The sequence below is a fragment of the Electrona antarctica genome (genome assembly GCF_951216825.1).
Source record: "Electrona antarctica genome assembly, chromosome: 17".
Lineage (NCBI taxonomy): Eukaryota > Metazoa > Chordata > Actinopteri > Myctophiformes > Myctophidae > Electrona > Electrona antarctica.
In genome coordinates, this window is record NC_136798.1 from 44,909,143 (window position 1) to 44,924,612 (window position 15,470).

At 39.9% G+C, this 15,470-nt stretch overlaps 1 long non-coding RNA gene across 1 annotated transcript; it reads left to right on the top strand.

Moving 5' to 3' along the window:
* The first annotated feature begins 1,732 nt into the window (after positions 1 to 1,732).
* Positions 1,733 to 14,836, top strand: LOC306941549. The gene is made up of 3 exons (XR_013792178.1): positions 1,733 to 1,843; positions 9,140 to 9,350; positions 12,190 to 14,836. It is a non-coding gene; the product is annotated as an uncharacterized lncRNA (long non-coding RNA).
* The last annotated feature ends 634 nt before the right edge of the window (positions 14,837 to 15,470 follow it).

Genomic DNA, 15,470 nt, shown 5'->3' on the forward strand with positions numbered 1-15,470 from the left:
ACCACGATCTGTCGGTGCCATACTTGGAGACACATGCGGAGACTGGACCTCAATCATCTCTTGAAGGAAAACTGGAGGACAATCAACTTCATATAATAATGAGAAATGCTGTGTCTGAAATCAGTCAGTTATTGCTTACTGTCATGCATAACTCAACACCCACATTTTTGTTAAACAACCTGATTTGTTCAATGACTGAGTTTAATGCACACCACTATTTGAGTTAAATGTAGCATTTGTTTTAGCCTAAAGTCAGTGTGTTCCAATTACATGAAGGTGGCTGTAGGTTACTTTAGGCCTATATATTTTCAGAATGTACACATAGACATAAGGTCAGATCATACACTGACCTTGTAGCTCCCAGAAGCACTATTACATTATCAAGGTTTGCAACGTTTTGACCCAGTGTGGGTATTCGTCAGGTATGTACCTATAATACCTGACAGAGCCTCACACTGGATTAAAAGCTTGATATTTATTAAAGCGCTTCTAATAGCTACAAGATCAGTGTGCGAACTGCCTTCCTCCGATGTACATTGGCCACCTGTACAATGTTTGAGATGTGTGTCCAGTGTGTGTGTGTGTGCTTCCCATTTGGACTCCATTTATAGTTCAAATCATATCACTTGTACAATGTACATCGTTGCTCTCGGGTAGAAACCTTGTATGTTCAATGGATTGTAGTTATTCAGTCACTCACAAGCTATTAATAGTTTTCATAGTGCAATATTAAATTAACACCAGCCATTCTTTTTAATTTGTTTCGACAGTAAATGCACAGACCTACAATAATCTGTTGTGAGCTTGTAGGTCTGTTAATTTCCAATACAAGGTTTCTGCCAGAAAGCAAGGATTAGGCTCTCTAGTAGCCTCATCATTGTGTTTTATTAATCCATTAATATCCCCCCATCTCAGAATGTTCATTGGACCAGAAGCCAATATTTGAGTTATAAATGTTTGCTTCACAATTATTTCCAATATTGAAATATGGTGGTAAAAGTACTCGGATGTTTTACTTAACCCATTAAGCATTGTTATACTTTAGCTATTGAAAAATAGCAGATCTAAAAGAGTCTTGTTTGGTCTTGTTATGGTTTTTTGGGGGGGGGCGTGATTTTGTACTGAGTGACTGCCCCCTCGATCCCCCCCCCCCCCCCCCCGCTCGAGTCAAAATAAAAACCAACGAAGAAGAAGGGGGGAAGTCCCGCCTCGTTGTCTGGGCCAGCCAATGGCCAGCTGGGCCCAAACGGATCTAGAAAGATGGCGACTTACAGTGAAAGGACTGACAGGCTTCATCTTACGTCCATATCAGACCCGGAGAACGCTTTGTCCATATTTTTTATACAGTCTATGGTAATGACTCATGAGGTACATTATGACATACATTTTCCCTTCATTGTCAATGGCGTTTACAAAACAAACATTGAACTAAAGACACACATTAAACCTGTGTATAGGAGGGGCTAGCGCCCCTCAAAAATGTGAAAAATGTGTAAATGTGTATATCTAGGCTTAGAATAATTGATATAAATATTTTAGTAAATCTCTATGGGAGTTTTCAGCTCTAGAGCTGTTCCATAGCTGCTCCACACTGTACCATGCCTCCCCCTAGTGACCGTTTATGGTACGTGCACCGTGCACGCGCCAGGCTCCAGCAGGGCTAGTGCTCATGCGCACAACCCTTAGATATAGGCGCGCGCACACACAAACAGCTAGCTGTTAGCGGTGTCGTGTGAAAACACTTTAATAATAAAAGTAAAACGTTTGAAAACAGTTTAATAATAAAAGTAAAACGTTTGAAAACAGTGTCGTCGTTAAGCAGCTCAACCCTGAAACACAGCAGGTAAGATGAACTGATTTACCTTGTTTTTACTACATGTATCTTTTATATTATTGCCTCTTTTAACATGGAACAATACCACGAGTATTTATCTCATATCTGCTTGTTTGTTATAAAATGATTCTAAAGAAGCAGTAGTTAATAGCCTACTAGCAGCGGTAATACTATTGTACCTTGTTTGTTATAAACAAGCAGTATCCTAATTAATACTAGCAGCAGTAATGATACGTAACTTGTTTGTTATAAACAAGCAGTAGTTAATACTAGCCGCAGAAATAATATTGTAAGAAATAAGAAAGGGAGCTAGCTCTCTTGGCTACGTGGCTTGTTGCCTGCCTGCTCTGCTGAGTTGGGGAGACAGAGAGAGAGGTTTTAGATTGATTGATTTAACATTGTATATTCACAGTATGATGTAGAATGGGTACATTTCAAACAAATGCACAGGTCAATAATACAAAAACTGCTTATTTGAGGACGAAACCATGCAAAGCACTAAGGCCCTTTCCCAATTCCTTTTTTAACCCTACCCCTCAGCCCTTGTCCCTTCCCCTTATCCCTTGCCCCTTCCCCTTGTCCCTACATAATGAGTGTCAAGGGGTAGGGAGATAAATCATCACCCTAGGAATTGGAACGTCCCTAAATATTGAACGTCCCTTGTAGATATTGATATACAACCTGTTCTCAGAAAATAGCTGATCTGCAAGCTCACTACAGGCCAGTGGTCCCCAAACTTTTTCATGTCAAGGACCCCCAAATTGACAATAATTAGACCGCAGACCCCCATTTGAAGAGATATGCCAGGGACCCCATAGATTTTTACGAATCTAGCAGTGTCACAGACCGCCAGTGTGACATGCATTAGTCCATGGACCCCCATTTGATGGCATTTCTGTCTCTGGGACTCCCAATTTATATTGTAAAATCAATGTTAATTAACTCTGAGAGTGTACAAATGGACCCTTATGGGTCCATTTGGTTCCAAACTATCATTTAGCTGGGGACTCTCTCAAGGACCCCTGGGGGTCCCCATAACCCACTTTAGAAACCACTTTCCATAAGCTGTAGATCGGCTATTTTGGGAGAAGAGATGGAACGTAAACATTGCTGTGGTTATGATGAAATAAATATATTGTAATTTTGTCTCATCTTGGTAGCCCACCAGAATGTAATTCAGCTACATATAGCTCATTCTGACACCTGCTCAACAGTTGTACCTGATTCATTGATTATTGTATTAACAGTTTGTATAGAATGGGTACAGTTATATCATATACAGGGTTATAAAAAGGAAAAACAATTTACAGTATAGAAAGAAGGGGCTGTGGTCACTGTGTTCATTGTTTTTAATATCATTAAGAACAGTCATTTTCTATCATGTCCTATGACAAGTCGTGGTATGCTATATGTGATATGAATGACAATGTTTCAAATTCAACAACATTTAGGACAATGAAAATGCCATCGTGATTCATCTCCATCCAATGTACAGGCTGTACAGCAGCTTGCAGTCTGTTCCATAGCTGGTTTGCCTGGGGGAAAAAACAACACCATTGCTAATTAGTTATGTAACTTTTGCAACTTGTGGGGATTAGCATAACATTGGTCATGATAAAACCATACCAGCTATCACTGCAGCGAGTAGCCAATGTTATGCAGCGACAGCGTTATGTAGGTACAGTAGGCTATTTCACGGCTTTTAACCCTTAGAAGATGAAAGACGCCAATTGGCGTCTTCATCAGAATTCCGTAAATGATCAATGACGCCAATTGGCGTCTTCACAGTTTTTGATGAATCTAAACATATTAATATGCTCCGAAGCGCTGTTTAAATTCCTGAGCTTATATTCCAACTACATTACCCAGAAAACCCGTGTCACGTGACACACGTGTACGTGTTGCCATTGGAAGCTGGTCCCACCCCCTGTAAACAGTGGGGGCAGAGGGAGTCTTCATAGTTTTCATTGTTTTGCCTGTTTGCCGTCTCGCCCGAGCGATTTTCTAGCAGAAAAAGTTGAAAGCAGTACTATTTATTTGAGCGAGTTTTGTGGTAGTAGTATTGATCCATACGCGTCCCAGTCGCCTTCTCCAGGCGGAGTAGCCCTGGTCCAGTGCTTACAGCGAGACTCGCTGCTCCCTCCCTCCTTTTTTCATTGTCTCCCCATCGTCGTCCGATGAGCTATACCGGGAAACCATTGAAGAAGACGATCAACCCGGAATGTTTTGAGGTAATCTTATTGTAGAAAATGCCCTTCTATAGTGATCAGAAATCATAAGATGATCGCTACAAATAGATGCTTGGATAATTACTACTACTAGTCAGATCATGACGCCAGAATGACTCACCACGATGGCCCCCAGCCATTAGCCAGCACCGAAGGTGCTGGCTAATGGTGTTGGTCGGTGCATTGGTGCTGGCTAAGGGCTGGAGGGGGGGGTTGGTGTCGTTTGGTTGGTTGGTGCAGTACAAATGTATCGTAGCAGGCATGCACGCATGGCAGTACAAGTATTTTATATTGTAGCGTGCCTTATAGGCGATCTGATCTTTAGAGTAATGTTCGCTCCTTTTATTTACTGTCTACAAAGACGGAGAACAAACATGCATCGTTTACTGAAGCAACGCGTGGTTATGATGACGTTGCTACAAGGATCGGAGGGGGGACGGGGAGTGAAGCTAACAGTAGCGTATTATATAAGATCTGTATGACGTTTCATTGACGTCTGAGCTTGCATGATAATTGCATTCATTGTATATTGTATACAATCATGATTGTACATTGTTTAGTGTGTCTCCGTGTGATGATGATGATGACGATGATGTCAGATAGCCTACGTCCCCCCCCCCCCCCCAACTGGCTATTGGCCGGGCTGACTACAGCTAAATGTTTATTTTTATATATTTAGAACTGGCATCGGAGGAGGAGGATGATGATGATGATGATGATGATGAAGACGAAGAGTCAAGACTGCGATGGAGTTCTCCGACACTGAACCGGATGCATTCATTCATTTCAGTTGTTGTTTTTTTTTTTAATTTAGCCTACACACACACACACCGTCAAGAACAACTGGAATGCAGTGGTTTGGGGACACTGGGGAGTTTGGGGACAACTGTTTTGTATGTAGGCCTATTTATTTTCTGTAATATTTATTATAATTGTATTATGTTAGTAGTCATAAAAAATAAAAGACAAGCTTTTACAATGAGTTAGACCTGTCATGGCTATTTTGTTCACTAGTCTGAGGTTTATGGTTTGACTAAGCGAGTTTCAACTGTGATTTACTCTGTAACGGTAGGTGGTAAGAACCCAATTTTTTTGTTATAATACAGTATACATTCAAGTCTATATTTTGATACATATCATGGGCACAAAGTCATATCAAAACAATGTCCTTGGATGAGTTTTTTATCAAAACTGTTTCTTCACAACAGGTTTTTGAGATACATGCATGAATAGACACGGTACTGGTAAGACTATGTAAACATGGTATATATCAAAATGTGCGTTAGAATGTCTAATTTTACCCCAAAAAAGAATTGAGTTTATATGATGTTCCATTTCAGAGCTAGGGGGACTTTTAGCTGGATAGGTCAGATTGATCATGACTGACCATGCTATTTATAGATGGCAAAATATCTACAGTGGTACATGTGAGAAACTTTTTATTTTATTTTAATTGAACTAGACAACTCACCCTTTAAAATGAGATATTGCATGGCTATGTACGCCCAGCAGAAAAAAAGTTATTTAGAAAATAAAACTTCAACCGGTCATAACTTTTTTTGTTGTCCTAGAAACACTACCCAGTGTAAATGCAGGCTCTTTTAAATGGCTTCCAACACCACAACTAAACATTTTATCAACTCAGTTCATTTTTTTCCTGGAAGCAGACAAGCCAAGCTTTCTCTGAAGGTCTTTCGTTGTCACACATTCACAACAGAGAATTTTCAATAAATCATTCAAAAACGCCATTCTGCCATAGAGAAGTCTAAAAACTATATAGAAATCCATGAAACTCTCAAAGAGTTAAGAGCTCCAAAACTGCGGGATGTTGACATATCGTGGTCTGGTGGGGTCGGACTGATGCCTGCTAGTTAAGCTAGTTTGCATCTGAGTTGTTCCACCGGGGCACCGGCGGTAAATAAAATAAAAAAAAGCGCCGATGCCAAATGAATGGTTAACGTTACCGTAACGTTGTATGAATGCAACGCCGTAGCATATCGTTAGTTCAAGTGAGGTAACGTTAACCTTTGCTAGAGATTGCGATATTTTTGGCGATGCAGATTGTTAACACATTCAAATAATATTGGTTATTATCATATTCTTCCATAATAAAGGACGAAAAAGGCGTCTTACCTCGTCCGCCTTCCGCCCTCTGTGATGTTGCTCCGTTTTAAGTCTGGTCGTGATGTCCCTTCGTTTGAAGGGGATCCTAACCCTACCCCTTGGCCCTACCCCTCGCTCGAAAGAGAATTGAGAAAACCCTTCCTCCTCACGTGAACGCGCATCAGCAAGGGGAAGGGCTAAGGGCCATGGAGAAGGGGGGAATTGGGAAAGGGCCTAAGACTTGTTTACACCAGGTTCCTCCATTTTCAATTCATCAGAACATTTTCGTACAAAAAAAAGGAAATCATAATTGCGAACGCAGTGAGCACTAACAACTATGAGACCTAGCAGAACATGTCTGTGTGTCTGTTTGTCTGTCTGTGTGTGTGTGTCACACTGTAACACCACCCGCCCACAACCAGAGGGCGCAGCTGTATCACACACAAAAACACACACACACACACACACACACACACACACACACACGCGCACACACACAAAAAAAACTTAACTTAAAAAAAAACTTAACTTAAAAAAAAACTTAAAAAGGCAAAACTTAAAAAGAAAAAACATAAAAAAACATGCACGCACACATACACACACTAAAAAAATAACTTAAAAAAACACTTATCTTAAAAAAACACAAAAAGATAACTAAAAAAAAACCTTAAAAAAGTACGTAATTTATTCTAATTGTTGTTATTGCAATTTACGAGCTGCGTTCGCTTCCCGCGTTTGCGCGTCTTACTTGTATATACAGTTAAATCAAGTTAAAAAAGGGAAAACCCTTTATTGCGGAGGCCAGTTTCGAATTGCAGCCGCCAGTAGGTGCTCTTTAGAGCGGTTTTGTCCTATTGTGTTGTGGTGCACACACCATTGTAACAATGGTTAAAGTGCTATTGTGTTGTGGTGCACACACCATTGTAACAATGGTTAGTGTCCTATTGTGTTGTGGTGCACACACCATTGTAACAATGGTTAATGTGCTATTGTGTTGTGGTGCACACACCATTGTAACAATGGTTAATGTCCTATTGTGTTGTGGTGCACACACCATTGTAACAATGGTTAATGTAACGGCCATCCTTCACTTTCCAATGTCTATACGTTTTGGCACGTTACTGTCACAGGCATGGTGGAAGTGATCCTATACGCAGAAAAGATAACGGATGGATGCCCAATCAAAGATTCCAGTTTGAGGGTATTTATTAGATATAGTTTGTAGAAGTTGACATTAATTACAGTGTGATATTCTGTTGCAATTCTGTAGTTCTTCCCTTCTGAGTGCTGGTAGGAACGGTGTGCTCCCATCCTAGTCTGTGTGCTGTGTTCCATCTGAATCACAGCACCTGTGTGCCCTCTAAATACACACCCAGTGCTGTCAAATCTAAAGCCTGCCACCAAGTGTTCAAAATAACAACAAAAACAAAAAAATATACACCACTATCATAATGGCTCCTACAGTTAATGTCTGTTGTGCACAGACCATTGTAACAATAGTTAATGTCCTATTGTGTTGTGGTGCACACACCATTGTAACAATGGTTAATGTGTGAAGTACACCACTGAAGTAGGGATGTACTGATAAGACAATATTTGGCCGATACCGATATCCGATATAATAAATTGCTATCATGGCCGATAACCAATCTAACCGATGATATGATCTCATTCTGTATTAAAAAATATAATCATTTTGACCATTCTGAAAAAAGCAATGCCTAGGGATGCGCCGTTATTGAAATGTTGGCTAATATCCCAAAATAAACAGCTTGTATGTAGTATTTGTTTTTAAATGTTCCAACTATTGACTCAATCGAAAGCTTCCCTAGAAAACACTGATATGATTTGCAGCCTTCATCATCACAAAAGGCTTTTTCAGGCTTTTTCTTAATTTATTTTTCAACATAATTATAGTAAAATTTTAAATATCTGCAAAATCCGTTATTATTTTACCATTACCGATTAATTGGTTTAAGGCCAATATCGGTCAATATGTGTTTGCCCATTAATCTCCAATAACTAGTGTGAAGTGAGGGGCGCTCTTATCATCGTACATCATCATGACATAAAATAGATACTATGCCTATTTGCTCAGACACTATGACACAAAATTATCCATTCATTGTCAATAGAAATGTAATGTTTGTGTAGGACGGAAATTTACAATAATAGCTAAATATAGGGGGTGCTAGCGCCCCTCAAAAACACAAGACAAAACAATTTAACATCATTGTTAAATGGAATGCTTCAAAATATATACTGTGTGTGTGTGTGTGTGTGTGTGTGTGTGTGTGTGTGTGTGTGTGTGTGTGTGTGTGTGTGTGTGTGTGTGTGTGTGTGTGTGTGTGTGTGTGTGTGTGTTGGAATCCTGAATTAAAACAGTAATTAATTGAGCAACCCTACTTAGATCACTCTCCTCACCGAGGTCAAGTAAATGCTGGCTATGTGATCAAATGCACGCTCCCTGCTGCTTGAATAGAGGCAGAACATTAAAAACACACTGGTTACTTTCACCTTATTGACTTTACACCATTGCCAGCCTGTATAGGAGAGATTTTACTCTGAAAAGCCCCGCCTTCCTTTCTGTGCTGACTTCATCACAGTTGTGATGACGGCTATCGGGCTATGGCCGTTTTTAGCTCAAGGAGTGTGTGGTTTTTTTTTTGCAAAACTAATGCTTGGAATGGATTCAGTGACATGAAAACCTCCTAGTTTGACACGTCACATGCCACTTAAAGCATAATGGAATTTGACATTATTGCCGTAGCCTATATAGATAATGGTATGGTCACATATAAACCCCTATAAAAAAAACTGCTCAATAGCGACAGCCTGTCAGCAGGTGGATTCATTAATTTATGTATAGGCTATAGGCAATATTTTAGGCCAATAAAAAAATATATATATTTCCCACTCCACACCCCGGCTGCCGGAAAGTTATTAAAGTCCTTCCTTATTCACTTGATTTCAGACCGGAGTCCAGACTGCAGGTGAAGATGAACTCTCCAGACTCATAAGAACTACAATACCCATGATGCATCACTCCCAAGATAAGATCAATTCTCCAGACTCAGCCAGTGACGTTTCTATTAAACAGGAAGCTGAAGACGTTTCTATTAAACAGGAAGCTGAAGCTGAAGACGTTTCTATTAAACAGGAAGCTGAAGACCAGCCACACCTCAGTAAGTTTCATGTGCTCTTCCTTTCTTTAACCCATTAAGACCTGAGACCAGATTCTACAAATGTCTTCTAAATCATGACAGTTTTCTAAAAGAAAAAAAAACTGTTTCTATGTCAGTGGTTGTCAGACTTTTCCATGTCATGGAGCTACAAAATTATCTGTATTTGGCCGCCGACCCCCATCTGAAAACATTTAGTTCCAGGGACCTCCAGAAGCAAAGATTTCAGTTAAAAAAAGAAGAAAAAGTTGAAATAACGGTTAAAAGCTAAGGTGACACATGCAGATGCGTTCCTGGTCTTAATGGGTTAATATTTTCTGTTCTGTAGGGCTGCCACAATGTCTTATTTTCACTGTACAATAACAATGGCAAAGTAGAAAATATTGTTCCTGAAGAAACAATGAGGGCTTGTTGCTCCTTCCACCAAGATATTTGGTGGAAACAATAAGTACAGGGCCAACCCCAATCAACAAAGTATTAGTCTCTGAAGTACAGAGGGTGAGTTCACTAAGTATAGAGTGTTTAAGTAGGCTACAGATGGTGAGTTCACTAAGTATAGAGTATTTAAGTAGGCTACAGAGGGTGAGTTCACTAAGTATAGAGTATTTAAGTACAGAGGGTTAGTTCACTAAGTATAGAGTGTTTAAGTGGTAATAACAACTTTCAAACTTAAAGTCTGCACTTTCTTACTCTTTACAAAACAGACATTACCATTAGGCTATGTGTGACGCAATCAGGTGGGGAAAAATACTTGCTTGGCCGACTTGCTTTGCCGACAACAAGACATTTGATCACTACAGTAGTTTGTGAGATTTGCCCCAGACACAAAGGCAGACAGATTCCCAGACTCACAGACCCATTTCCAGACGTACAGAGCTACACAGTGGAAATATTTTACATAGATTGTTAAGCTACCATCGGTCCACATTTCAAGCTTTCATTGTCAGAAGTGCATGCTCCTGTTTCATAACGTCATGCTCTGAGTAGCATGACTAATTTAGAGCTCAGGTGTGAAGTATCATGTTATTTAAATTGTTTCAGAATTTGATGATTGAAATGAAATATTTGCTGTAACATCATTATTAGGGATGACTGTAACAGTTAATTTCTCATCCGGGTAGCCGATAGCATAATCCGGTTAATTAACGGTTGTTGATTTTTATTCTATTTATTTACCCCAAATGTAATATGCATGTAGGCCTATACATAATTAACGTTGGTAGACGAATGGTATACATTTATGTATGCTCCTTTGAAAAGACAAACAAAAAAAATCAACATTTTAAATTGTTGTAGGCTTAATCGTCAATAAACAACGCATCGTGATCTGCACGCATGCATCTGCGAGTACAAAACATAAATGAATACAACGCTGTAGTGACCTCAATTTTAGGCATGTGTGCAACATGACAACTGTTTTAAACTATTGTACAGTAACAACTAAAGTCTCTAATGTTTATGTTGCACTATTTAAAAAAAAAACTATCTAAAATAAAGGGTTTTAAGATCAGAACACGCATTTATTATTATAAAAAATAACCGTAAAGCCAATAAGAATATTCTGATACCAGTCGACATCCCTAATCATTATTCATTTTGGTGTTAAAGTAACTAAATTACTTCACATTTCTTTTTTAGTATTTTGCTGAACTCTTGCTAAAACTTTCATAACTGTACTAGTAACCTGTAGTTAGAAACAGTTTATTCAATCTTATCTTGGTAGGTAAAAGCTCATTTTGTACATGGAAGAAGAATGGATTTACATTTTAGGAATCCAGTGTTGGAAAAGGAGAAAAGAACCTGCACACACCAAAGTTAAACTTTAATTGACGACGTTTCGAGCCAAGGCTCTTCATCTGGTCAAACTCGAGATGTGAGTGATCCACCCATTTAAATAGACACCCACGGGTCACGTTACTACTCGGTGGGTGGAACATATGGTCATCAAATCAATTAATCAAATATCACTATATACAGTGTTTCACATTTTTCAGATCCACAACAGTGGAATAAGCATACATGGACATCATGATTAATATAATCCATATAGAAATGTTTCACATGATCAGGTATTATCTTAGGAAACAATTCAAGGAATTATACATCATAGTTACAGTGAAGAAGTTATAAAAAGTGGCTGATAGTGGCTGAAAGGAAATTTCCGAGCATAGAAACAGCATCCGCAACCAAGATCCTAAGAGCCCTGTTGCAATGCAATTCTTGTCCGCTAAACACACTGTGGCCACTCTCAGATATCAGGGGATTGAACATGTGAAATGTCCCAGGTGAGGAGGAGATCAATAGATTGATGTTACAGCGTGAATCCTTTTGGATGTATACCTTAAACACAATGTCCCCAAAGGGAATGAACGAGGGCTTTCCTATCGGCCACTTTTTTCTTCACTGTAACTATGATGTATATATATCCTTTAATTGTTGCCTAAGATAATTCCTGATTATGTGAATCATTTCTATATAGATTCTATTAATCATGATGTCCATTTATGCTTATTCCACTGTTGTGGATTTGAAAAATGTGAAACACTGTATATAGTGATATTTGATTAATTGATTTGATGACCATGTTGTGTTGGTTCCACCCACTGACTAGTAACGTGACCCGTGGGTGTCTATTTAAATGGGTGGATCACTCACATCTCGAGTTTGACCAGATGATGGCTCAAAACGTGGTCAATAAAGTTTAACTTTGGAGCAGATGAGTGTGTGCGTTCTTTTCTCTTTTTTTGCTACTTTTGAACCCAGCACCTCTACCAAGTGATGTGCGTATTCTATTAGTTTTAGGAATCCAGTGTTGACCATCATGTTGTGTTTCTGCTCCTAGACATCCTGCACATGGTTGTGTGTAAAGAGGAGGTTTCTCCTGAACAGGAGAGGAGCCCCAGTCTGCTCCAGGAGGAACCAGAGCCTCCACACATTAAAGAAGAACAGGAGGAACTACTTCAAAGACCAGAGGAACCTGTTGGGTCAACGTTGACATTACTAGCAGTAAAAGGTGGTGATGATGATGATGATGTCATAGCTTTCCCCTGCTCCGAGGTTGAAGTTGAACTTGAATCCGACACTGAAGTCACTGAAGGCAGTGATGATTGGGAGGAGACCAGTGAAGACGATGATGACGAACGACGTGACAAGAGTTTCAGTGACTCAGGTTCCCTGAAGAAGCACCAGCGTGTCCACACTGGAGGAAAACCTTTCCACTGTAAACATTGTGACAAGAGTTTCAGTCAGTCTAGTGCCCTAAATACACACCTCCGTGTCCACATTAGGGAAAAACCTTTTAACTGTAAACATTGTGACAAGAGTTTCAGTGTTTCAAGTAATTTGAATACACACCAGCGTGTTCATACTGGAGAAAAACCTTTCCATTGTAAACACTGTGACAAGAGTTTCAGTCAGTCTAATGCCCTAAATACCCACCTTCGTGTCCACATTAGGGAAAAACCTTTTAACTGTAAACATTGTGACAAGAGTTTCAGTAATTCAAGTAATTTCAATACACACCAGCGTGTTCATACTAGAGAAAAACCTTTCCATTGTAAACATTGTAACAAGAGTTTCAGTTGTTCAAGTCATTTGAAGTCACACCTTCGTGTCCACACTGGAGAAAAACCTTTCCAATGTAAACAGTGTGACAAGAGTTTCAGTGTCTCATCTCTCCTGAAGCGACACCTTAGTGTCCATACTGGAGAAAAACCTTTCCAATGTAAACATTGTGACAAGAGTTTCAGTCAGTCAGGTAACCTGATGAAGCACCTTCGTTTCCACACTGGAGAAAAACCTTTCCAATGTAAACATTGTAACAAGAGTTTCAGTTGTTCAAGTCATTTGAAGTCACACCTTCGTGTCCACACTGGAGAAAAACCTTTCAAATGTAAACATTGTGACAAGAGTTTCAGTCAGTCAGGTGACCTGAAGACACATCATCGTGCCCACACTGGAGAAAAACCTTTCCAATGTAAACATTGTGACAAGAGTTTCAGTGTTGCAAGTAATTTGAAGACGCACCTTCGTGTCCACACTGGAGAAAAACCTTTCCAATGTAAACATTGTGACAAGAGTTACAGACACTCCGCTGACCTGAAGCAACACCAGCGTGTCCACACTGGAGAAAAAACTTTCCACTGTAAACAGTGTACTGTTTTACTGAATCATCTTCCCATCTTCCCTGAAAAAACACCAGCGTATCCATACTGGAGAAAAACTTTTCCAATGTAAACATTGTAACAAGAGTTTCAGTCAGTCAGGTGACCTAAAGGCACACCTTGGTGTCCACACAGGAAAAAACCTTTCTGATGTCAACATTGTGACAAGACTTTCAACGATTCAAGTTATCTGAAGAGACACCTTCGTGCCCACAGTGCTCACAGGACAATAAAAAAGGATGTCCACTTTAAACGGTGTGACCAAAGTTTAAAATAACTCTGGTCACTTGCTAAGACACCATTGCATTCACACCATGGGGTAAAAAAAGGTTTCCACTATAAATGAGCTCACTGGGATGTCCGTAGGGAGGTGGGGTGTGCCTTGGGCGCGGCGGTCGCTGGGGTGTGGACAGCACTGGTTTGCTGCACCTGGCTGGGAGGTTTTGAACCACAGCCTGTTGGCCGGGTGTGGCCTTCTCTCCCAGTGCTGGTTGTGCCTCGGTGGTGGCTGCGCCCGGGGTGCCCCTCCGTGGACTTGTCTATAGCTGTAAGCCTGGAGGAGAGGGGCAGTGACTTGGCCAATCACTGCTGACCCGCCTGGAAGTGTAGTGGTTGAGGGTTGAAACACTCTATGAAGGTTGGAGACCACCTGATGACCTCTCAAACTGAAACAGGTGATCCCCCCTAACTTTTTCCCACTCTATAGTGTTATATATTTCCCTGTAATGATATATTTTGTTGTTATTGATATTGATTTTTTGTTGAGGGGTGCTAGCCTCTCCTATGGGGCTTTGTCTTTGTGTGAACACAAACACCATTTGAATGGCTGACCCCATAGCGATGATTTGATTGGCTGATATTGAGGATACAAAAAAAGTGAAGTGAAGACGCCAAAAGTGTCCGGAAGGACATTGGTGATGATTGGATTGGCTCAGCATGGAATGTGATGTATGATGGTGTATGATGATAAGAGCACCCCTCACTTCACACAAGTGTGATTTATTCATGTCATGTCATGTCTATGAATTGATTGCATTGGGCCTAAATGGAAATAAGACCATGAGGACTCTTTTTTTGTGCTATCCTTTTTGGAATAAGTGTTTGACTGTACTCTGTTTTGAGGGGCGCTATAGCCCCTCCTTTATTCAGCTATTAGTGTAGATGTTCTACCCTCGAGTCGTGAGCATACAGACCCCCACAATATGTCACTGTTTTTAGATCGTTTTGAAATTTGTCTTAGCTTTTTATTTGTAAAATCACATATCTTTTGTTTTTCTTTTCCTGATCTTCTGATGTATTGTGATGTTTTTTCTATATGATATTGTATTTCTCGACGACACTGAGTGTTACGAGAATAAACAAAACTTGAATATAAGAGCGCCCCTCACTTCACACAGGTGTGATTCTTACATTTATGTCTACTCCCTTAGTAGTCAGTTGTTCATTCAGACACTCAGAAAACAACTACTGTACCAAATGCAACTCATTGAGTCACAATGAGTTGCATTGGTGTGGTTGTCCTTAAACACTGTTTTGTCCTGACCCGACTCTTTGGTGTGGTTTGGGCTTTAGACACAATTTAAAATCACATGTCCACTCATGGAGTCCTTTGTTTGTAATTTTTGTGGAAAAACCTTTATACGTAATGATCAGTGTCAGGCAAGTTCCATTGAAAAAGTTACAGAAATTGTGCACAAACATTCACAGTAGGGGTGCACGATTATGAAATTATGACCGATATCCGATTTGTTGCAGGGTCATATCTGCCAATACCCATTCTGACCGATTACGACATTATACGGATTATGCTGCCTTCAAACATTAACAGATTCACAGAACAAAACCGACAGAGCCATTGCTTCATCAATAGCTGTGAAAATAATCTGGATTATTTGGAGATCGATCCGATACCCTACCAATATGGCATTTGCATGGCCGATTTCTATATGCTACTGATTAT